The sequence below is a fragment of the Papio anubis genome, chromosome 6, assembly GCF_008728515.1.
Source record: "Papio anubis isolate 15944 chromosome 6, Panubis1.0, whole genome shotgun sequence".
Lineage (NCBI taxonomy): Eukaryota > Metazoa > Chordata > Mammalia > Primates > Cercopithecidae > Papio > Papio anubis.
The window spans coordinates 63225391-63236057 of NC_044981.1; the positions used below are offsets into that span (position 1 = coordinate 63225391).

The 10667-nt window shown below is 32.9% G+C and overlaps 1 pseudogene; it reads left to right on the forward strand.

The window, feature by feature from the left end:
• The first annotated feature begins 4618 nt into the window (after positions 1-4618).
• LOC110743088 lies at positions 4619-8965 on the forward strand (annotated as a pseudogene).
• The last annotated feature ends 1702 nt before the right edge of the window (positions 8966-10667 follow it).

The following is a 10667-nucleotide window of genomic DNA, read 5'->3' on the forward strand; positions in this document are numbered from 1 at the left end:
CAAATATTTATTCTTTTGATACTGATATTTTTGCTTGCCTTTATGTAGCCAGAAATTATATCTCAAGTTTCTAAATATTTATTGAGGACCTATTATAGGCACTAGTGGGTGATTTAGCTTCGTATTCTCTGTCTCTGTCTTTCTCTCTCTCTCTGTGTATGCATGTGTATGTAAACATATATTTGTACAGTAGTATCTACTATATGGCTCCTTTTTGCTTCAAAATGTAGCAAAATCATGAAAAAAATATAAACAAAATATTTCAAATAAATTAATATACTTTCCTCCTCAGGTATTGCCAAAATAAATTTTATTTTTACCTTGTTTACTTAGTAGATAATTATAGAAATAAAAAATTAGATTAATATGTTCTAAAGAAAATAATTTTATTCTTCCAAAGATGACTAAGATACAAATAGATATACACATACAGATATGCAATATTCATACAGATTAATTTGGCAGATTGGAAAACAAAATAAAAATCTGAGCACTGCTTTAATAGCTGCATTCTAATTTCTTAAATATTATGAACACTTGATGAGAAAAATGATAGTTATGAAAGTCGTTTTTTCCCTCTTTTCTAACGTACATTTTTCTTTCTGACTCTGAATATTACCATATATGCACTATCACCAAGATTTAGTAAAAATGTAGTAAAAGGCACAAGATTCTTTCATCATTTAAATGTAAGTCTTATATGACAAGTTGTTCTTTCAAAAACTTTCAAAGAACTACTTCAAACATTGGGGGAACTAGTTCAAATTGATGTTAAGTTTCAAAAGATTATTGATTTGCTTAATCATTATTTTGTATACCAGTTAGTAATTATACAACATTTGGACATAGAAAGGAAGGTAATCAGTCCACTCTCATGAACTATCATGAAGTCATTATGACACTCACAAAATACAAGCAAAACCTACAAGAGATTCAGTCGATATAAACTTTAAGTCTAAGTCTAGGTGTCTAAAAGGTAAATTTAATTAAACCCAAATATGATTCAACCACAAATAACATAAAATCAAATTTACACTGAAAGTGCTTTTAATTGGCTGTGTTTTAATATTAATCTTCGATTTTCAATTTTGTTTCTTTTTCCCTTACTCTGTCATTAATAGCATCTACCAAACTTGAGGGACATTATTTTTGAACATTTCTTTCTTGGTCATTTAGTTCTCAGACAAAATAAAAGGGAAAATTAATTTTGAATAAATACTAGGAAAGCATACATGCATAAGTTAAGTTTTCCTCGGTTTATTTGTATGATAATTTCTTAGTTTTTGCCATGGCATGAACATTTGAAATGGTAACTTTATTATTGCTAAGAAATTAGCATAAAGGCAGTACAGGAGCATTTACGGCAGAATACTTAAAGAATCTTTGAGACTGATGAGGAGGTGAGTTCATATTCTGGCCTTCCCAATTATTAATGGGAATTCAATGGGAAATTCATTTATCTTCTACAAGTCTAAATTTTTATAAAATAAAAAAGGAGATAAGATAGTTTTAAGTAAAATAAATTAAAAATATACAAAATGTTATGGAATTAGGGTGGGTATGTAGTAAGCTGTGAATAAACATTACTTATTGATATTAATAGTCATATCTTTTTATTCAGATTTATTGAGAATCTCTTTTAAGCTTTAAAAAATGTAAGACAGACTAATGGTAACATGGAAAGGACGAAGAGGTATATTATAAATATTAAATGAAGAACGAGATAATTTACATCAGCAACAAAATAGTATAAAGAATATACCTTTATGTAATACAAACTAAATTAAAAGCAGTGCTACTTAAGTAGGATGGTTTCTTAAAAGTGTTTCATAACAATAGCATAATAATGATAATGTCGATGATACTACTTTTAAAATAATAATAGATAAGTATTAAATGTTTCCAAGTACATTTACTGGGAATTTATACATGTCATTTTATTTATAACATATCCCCTGCTGGGTAATTTATTATTATTCACATTTTATTGAGACCTTATATAACTTGCCTGAAATCCAAAAGCGTTAGCTGCTAGATTTGAATATGTAAACATAGACTTGATAATGAACAAAACACAAAAATAATATATCAATAAAAATGCAAAACAGCTTTAAAAACTATGATGTCAGACTTCCAAGAAATTCAATTCCACAATAGTTAATATCATCCAAAGACCTAACTCTGTGCGGGAATGCATGCATGTAATATGAGTGAATTGTTTGATACGTGTCTTCTCTTACTCTTCTTATCTGTACTGATTTACCTCTATTTCCTCTACCTACTTCTCTCCTTCTACCATACTCCTTTATATTTACTCACAACACATTACTGGGGAACATTTTAGGATTACACTTCTTTTTTTCTATTAATGAAAATTTTATTTTACCGAGTCAACATATATTGAAATCAAAGGTAGGTAGTAATACCTGTGCTCTGAGAGAGGCTTAAAGAAGACTGTTATGAATGTCATTCTTAAGGAAAGGAATTTAGGAAGGAAGAGTGGCAAAGAGCGACTCATTGTCTAAGGCACCACCTAAAGATTAATGCTATAATCATAGAAAGAAGTTGTCCTAATCAGGATCCAACATTATGCATCAAATCCAAGATGGAGTAAGAATATAAGTAACAAGGTTTGAGCTTAGTGGAATGGAGAAGTAAGATGAAAGGTTTGGAGAATTTACACTCGCAAAAGAGAATATTGCTATAGTATTGCCTTTACATAGCACCTGGTGCCTGAAATGAAGTAAGTGAGTGCTATTGCAAAATCGATACTGTCCTGAAAAGTAATTTATTCGTGAACCATGAATTGTAATATTTATGTAAACTAAACATTTTCAATAAATTATAGTAGTTCTGTAGAATTAGTGGTGATATCCCCTTTATCATTTTTTATTGTGTCTATTTGATTCTTCTTTCTTTTCACCTTTATTAGACTAGTTAGCAGTCTATCTATTTTGTTCATCTTTTCAAAAAACCGGCTACTGGATTCATTGATTTTTTGAAGGGTTTTTTGTGTCTCTCTCTCCTTCAGTTCTGCTCTGTTCTTAGTTATTTCTTGTCTTCTGCTAGCTTTTGAATTTGTTTGCTCTTACTTCTCTACTTCTTTTAACTGTGATGTTAAGGTGTCGATTTTAGATCTTTCCTGTTTTCTCCTATAGGCATTTAGGGCTATAAATTTCCCTCTAAACATTGCTTTAGCTGTGTCGCAGATATTCTGGTATGTTGTGTCTTTGTTCTCATTGGTTTCAAAGAACTTATTTATTTCTACATTAATTTCGTTATTTACCCAGTAGTCATTACGGAGATCATTGAAAAGTCAGGAAACAATAGATATTAGAGAGGATGTGGAGAAATAGGAATGCTTTGACACTGTTGGTGGGAGTGTAAATTAGTTCACCTATTGTGGAAGACAGTGTGGCAATTCCTCAAGGATCTAGAACTAGAAATACCATTTGCCCAAGCAATCCCACTACTAGGTATATACCCAATGAAATATAAATCATTCTACTATAAAGTTGTTTATTGCAACAGTGTTCACAATAACAAAGACTTGGAACCAACCCATCAATGACAGACTGGATAAAGAAAATGTGGCACATATGCACCATGGAATACTATGCATCCATAAAAAACCCATATCATTTGCAGGGACATGGATGAAGCTGGAAACCATCATTCTCAGCAAACTAACACAGGAACAGAAAACCAAACACCGCATGTTCTCACTCATATGTCGGAGTTGAACAATGAGAACATATGGACACAGGGAAGGGAACGTCACACATACCGGTGCCTGTCAGGGGTTGGGGGGCTAAGGGAGGGATAGCATTAGGAAAAATACGTAATGTAGATGACAGGTTGATGTGTGCAGCAAACCACCATGGCATGTGTATATCTTTGTAACACAGCTGCACATTCTGCACATGTATTCCAGAATTTAAGTATAATAATAATATTAAAAAACTTTAAAAAATTACAGTAGAAGAGCTTACAATTTTTTCAAAGGAAATTACCTTTCCTAGTCTTTAATGTTGGCTAGTTCTCAAGGCATTCTGGTACTGAAACACTGTTGTTTTTCCCATTTACTATCTTTAGTCTCTCTCAAATTGTATCTATGTATTAGATCAGTAGACACATATTTGTTATAGACTTTTAATCTGATGACTGAAGAGATTATTGTCATCATTTTGGAGACATGTTTGAAATTTTTGTTATCTAATACAATAAAAACTAGCATAAGCCAATATCACAGGCACATAATTATAGCTTACATATAATATTGAGACTCTTTAGTTCAGTAATCCTTTGCTTGTAACTGAAAAGACACAGCTTCCTAATTCACATAAAAAGCTTTAAAATTATCTTTATGATTTTTGTAATCATGTGCTGTATTCAAATGTGAAGACATACATATTGACTTCTTTTGCTATTTTAGAGGATTTTTTATGGGGAAGTCATTTTCTTTTAGTTATAATTAATGTTTGTATTAGTCTGTTTTGACGGTGCTGACAAAGACATACCCGAGACTGGGAAGAAAAAAAGTTTAATTGGACTTACAGTTCCACATGGCTTGGGAGGTGTCAGAATCATGGCAGGAGGTGAATGGCACATTTTACGTAGCAGCAGAAAAAGAAAATGAGGAGGAAGCAAAAGCGGAAGCACCTGATAAACCCATCAGATCTTGTGAGACTTATTCACTATCACAAGAATAGCACCGGAAAGACAGGCCCCCATAATTCAATAACCTCGCCCTGGGTCCCTCCCGCAATACCTGAGCATTCTGGAAGATACAATTCAAGTTGAGATTTGGGTGGGGGCACAGCCAAACTATATCAATGTTCTCTGTTTATTGACCCATGCTATAGATCTAGTTTTGTGTTTGGTTAAAGGAAGGTCTAATGTCTCTCTCGACTATTAAAACACATATTAAACCAATTGACCATCCATAATGATTGTCCCCAATTGTGGACGCTTTAGTAACGTATTCAAAACAAATAAAGTGACTAGCAACACCTCACTTTCATGCCTAGTTTACACTTGACACTAATTTGATGCTTGAAAGCAATCGGCGAATTTTATCAGTTGAAAACAAAAAATGGTCGAATCACAGAGATTAGTAGAATGATTATTTTCCTAGTGAATTCTTATTGGAGTCACTACAATACAGTGGACAGTAGAGGATTTAGAAAATCTAAGTGTTGCTTCTCACTTCCTTATTTTTCAGATATATGCCTCTTAAAAACTACTATGCATTCATCTTTAATCATTTAAAGAATGTGTTAGGTAGCAATGCTCGGTGCTGAAGATACAAAGATAAGCATAAATCTCTACTGCATAGTCTCTCTGTCCTTTCATCACCTCTTGGGAGAGGGATAGATAAATACAGCATCATAACAAAACACGTGTAATATAAATGTATTACAAAGATTGTGTAAAGGCAACATTTGTGAATATTAACCATCTGATTTCCTACTGTAGCTAGCACTTATAAAGAATTTGATAAGTAATTCTGGATAAATGAATTAAAAAATAAATCTATTTTTCAAATTTCATCAGAATGAATTAATGAGTGATAAGTTCTCCTTGAAGAAAGACAGATGATAAATCAGCTTAAACATGAATAAAATTTTAACAGATAAAGAAAGGATTCCAAGAGAAGGAACATGAAGAGAAACAACCTCATGAAGGCCTGAGGCATGAACATGTGTTGAGCATTTAGGAAAGAATAAAGTGATGTTATAAGACCCTATAATGCTCAGCAAAAGATAGTGGCAAGAAAGCTGGGAAAAAAAGCTGGAAATACATGATAAAGAATTTTATATTTCAGTCAAAGTAGGTGTTATTTCATTGGAGCTTAAAAACCTGTCATTTTTTTTAAAAATTATTCTTGTTTTCACTTAACAATGAAAACAAAATGTATAATGCTTGCTTTGCTCATTTATAAGATGGTAACAACTACAAAATGGAACAATTCATTGAAATACATGTATAAATACCCATTAAATATAAGGGATTTAACTTAAGGCATTAAATTAAATAAGGTAGTTATATTAAGACATCTTTGATTATTGACGAATAATATTACTGGGTGCTTAGATATATAAAGGAGGGGCAAAGACTGCATAAAGATGCAGCATGGGAGATGTATTGCACTATTCTATTATTATTTAATATAATGTTTTATATTTCTTATCAGATGATACAGCCAAATCTTTGCTGTTCTAAGGTCATTCTTCCATCATTTTTCTATAAAGAACTGTGAATTATTGGAAGAAGGAACAAATACAAAGAGTGTCCCTAAACAGTGCACTTTGCCAAAAATCAATTTTTTAATTAACATTTCTGATTTTTCTAATTTTCAAGTAATGGGTTTGGGAGTGAATAAAAGTCCTTGGTGGCATATAATATAATTCATATCATGTAAGGCATTGGACAGAGAGATATTCTCCTTAGGTGAAACAAATAAATGGTGAAAGCTAAATATTTTCAAATAAATTCAAAATGTGCAGACTTAATCTGGTGGAGTTTAGTTACATACATATGGCCCTTAAGTATATAGATTAGGTTAACTTTTCAGGAAAATCACCCAATGATATCATTTGTTGTATGTGGAGTAGATGTCTTTGTCATATAAAAATTCCAATACTAAATACTAACATTGTCAAATGTATCTATATAATATCATGATCTTAGGATATTGCTTATGATACACAGTATTTATTCCTAAGCCAGGCATTACAGTGTAGTGCTTAAGATATTGTGTTTCAGTCACCCACAACTTGATCTGCTACTTAGTCATGATGTTAATTATCTGAGCAAGTTGTGGTTAATTATTTTACTGTATCTGAGTCTCAAGTTCCTTGTCTGGAAAGTTGAGATAACAATGCCTACACAAAGAGTGTTAGATATTAAATAATATATGTACAATATTGAGAGATGATGACATATAATAAGTGCCTAGTAAAAGTAGTTATTAAAACAATACAGTATTGGGACACTGTGGCCGAGGTGTGCCTGCAGTGATGTCAAGATGCTCAGGTACCAGACCCCCAGCATTGGCCTCAAGTCTCACAGGACTGAGCAAGGGTGGGCATTAGTTCACCTGAGCTATCCTGTTAGATTTTGAATGAAATATCCACAAGGTGGCAGCAGCTGGGGTACGGCATAAAGGAGCTTGGCATGGTGCCTTGGCTAGTTACACTTGATTTTCTTCAGGAAATATGCAGAAAAGAAAAGCACACAAGTAAATAGGTTGGAATCACCAATCTATTGGTCGACTACTTGTGTGACTACAAGGCAGTGAAGAATATGGAATTATATCTTGTAAAATGAAAATGACGGCTAGATTCTACAAATACTTAAGAATCTTTGCAAAATCTCAAGGGCCCATGACTGTTTCAGCAATTCTTTAATAGTGAGCATAATTATTTATCTCAGGTAAAGAAAGGCAAAGCAATAACTCCAAAAGACAATAACAAAACTTTGAAACCTGCCATTGCCAAGTACATTGTAATGAAGGCCAAACAAAGGATAGTCCTGCAGAGATGGCAAGATGAACTCAACAGACGACAGAATAATAAAAGACTGATATTTGTTGAAAATAGGGTTCACTTAGAAGGCCCACTTTCAGACTTCTGCTACATTAACGAACACAAACCAGCTCCCGGAGCCAGCTTAGTAAATGAAGCCACCTTTGATTGTTCATGCACAGGTTGCTTCTTTGAAAAATGTTGTCCTGCTGAAGCTGGAGTTCTTTTGACTTAGAGTAAAAACCAACAAATTAAAATTCCACCTGTTACTCCCATCTATAAATGTATCTCAATCTGTCAATGTGGGCCTTACTGTACCAATAGGATTGTACAAAAAGGCACACAGTAATTCACTTTGCATCTTTCACAGTATCAATGACCATGGCTGGGGTGTAAAAATCCATGTGAAGATTAAAAGAATGAGTTTTGTCATTGAACGTGTTGGAAAGGTAATCACAAGTGAAAAAGCTGAAATATGAGGGCGGTTATATGACAACATAGGATCTGGACTATGCATCTGATGAACTCACGGTGGATGCAGCTCAATATGGAACTGTATCTCATTCTGTGAATCACAGTAATGACCCAAAACTTCAGGTGTTCAATGTTTTCGTTGATAATTTGACACTTGCCTTCCCTAAATAGCACTGTGTTCCATGAGAACTATAAATGCTGGAGAAGAGTTGATTTTTGACAATCAAACAAAAGGTTCTGGAGATATACCTTCAGAGTGTATTGACCACAGCTCAGCCAAAAAGAGGGTCAGAACTGTATGTAAATATAGAGCTGTGACCGGCACAGGTTACCTCAAATGAATTTTCAGGAAGTAGAAATTATGATAATTGTAGTTTGTTGTTTCTTTTTTCTAACGTTATCATTTCAAAAATAAGTATTTGGAAGTCTTTTTTCATACTATCAAGATTATAACTAAGTTAATTTACAATTCATGGTTCAAGGCATTTGCCAAATGCATTACTGATGCCTCTGGAGAGAGGGCCACTGGGTTGCACAGACTGATTTGAAGTCTACATATTTAGTGCTCAGAGACCAAACATGGAAAGCAAACTATTTATAGCTCAGCATATGCATACTTACTTAAGAAGTCAATGTGAATAGAGAAATGCCTTCTGTAGTATTTGAATGGTGTTAAACTGATAATGTAATAACTGCTGATCGATCAAACATTCAACTTTCCATACTCCTTGAACTCAGAGAAATAGAGTTAATTCAATTTGGGAAAACCTACAAGTTCTGTTATTGTTACTATACCGTCATTCCTATTTAATACTCCCTGTACTTTTTATTTGAGACAAATAGGTGATATTTAATTTTATACTCTATATTCTAATTTTTCATTAAAACATTGGCATCTCAATGACATATAAACTTAAGGTAAGACATTAAATGCAAAACCTTTTAACTAAAAAAATACTATCTAAAATATAATTTTATTAAAGTATTTTTAGATTTTTGTCTTTCAAAATATATTTTATGAGATCTATGTAAAATGTAATTGCTACTAAAATATTTTGTGGTTTTGGATAGTATTTATTTCTGATACATATTCCAAAGAAGTTTAATATATTTATATATAGAAAATATTTTATATATAACATATACAATACACATGTGTTTATATGTATATTTTAATCAATGTTTTTAAGAGGAGACATAGTAAATATAGATGATTTTGCATCCTCAAAATCACAAATCATTCTGTGAGAGAACTTTGTGGCATACAATTTTAAAGAACTACACATGAAATCTTTCTCACTGGCCAGGCTCATTTCTCAGGCAGGCCTATAATCCCAGCACTGTGGGAGGCTGAGATGGGAGGATTGTTTGAGGCCAGTAGTGTGATACAAGCCTGGACAACATAGTGAGAATCTGTCTTTACAAAAACAATAATAATAGCCAGGCATGGTGGCACTCACTGGTAGTACCAGCTAATAAGGAGGTTGAGGTGGAAGGATCGTTTGAGCTCAGGAGCCCAGCAGTTCGATGCTGCAGTGAGCCATTGCACTATTGTACTCCAGTCTGAGTGAGTGATAAACTGTCAAAAAAAACCTCTAAATTATTTTGAAATTTTTGCTATTAAATAAACCATTTTTTAGAAATAATTCTAAATATTATTTGCTCAACTAACTTCATCCATTATTCTACTTTTTATGTGCAGGTAATAACAGTTATGGCTATTATCATAAAATGGAAATGCCAAAAATACATCAAATTATGTTGCTTCCCTACTCAAAATTTGTACTATTTTCTCATCACATTAGGATAAAATTCATATAGTGTCCCCCATGGTTTACAATTATGTGATTAAGCTCCTGGCCTCTTCTCTTTCTTAACCTCCTGATTTTCTTCAAGTTCATTGCACTTCAGCTACATAGAGTGCTTCTGCCTTTTCCCTTGATGTTATCAGTACCTGACATTCATGTTTCTCAGATAATTGCAGCTTTCTTCACATCTCTTGTCAAAATTCACATTCCCATCCTATCTATAATGGCATTCTTGTGGAACTTCTTTTTCCCCATACTCCTGTATTTTTTACCATAGTATTGAGCACCTATTACCTGCAATTATCTATCTTATTTATTTGATTTTTTGCCTCCAACCGAAATCATAAATAAAAGTTCCATGAGAACAAATATGTATGGCTCTCTTGTTTACTGTGATACCCATCAGGACCTAAAATGTGACCAAATGGTAGTAGAACTCAAATATTTATAAAATAGTTTCAATCAGCTCATCATAAGTCACAATTTAAAGGCATCCTAAACAAATAAATGCACACTTCAATGAGATTTAAATGAAATTGGTTTTGAGTTTCTCCACTTTTTTTTACCTTCTCCATTAATAAGATACATGGATATAAAGAAAATTTAGCACTTAAACTATTGAATCTGAGGTAATAGAAATCTATCTTTTGATAGAAATCTATCTTCCTTAACCAATGAGAAAGATGAAACTGAATAAAAAGAGGGGGATTATGTCTTGACTTATTTATATTATTATTATTATTTGAGACAGAGTCTCTCTCTGTCCCCAGGCTGGAGTGCAGTGGTGTGATCTTGGCTCACTGCAACCTCCACCTCCCAGGTTCAAGTGACTCTCCTGCCTCAGCCTCCTGAGTAG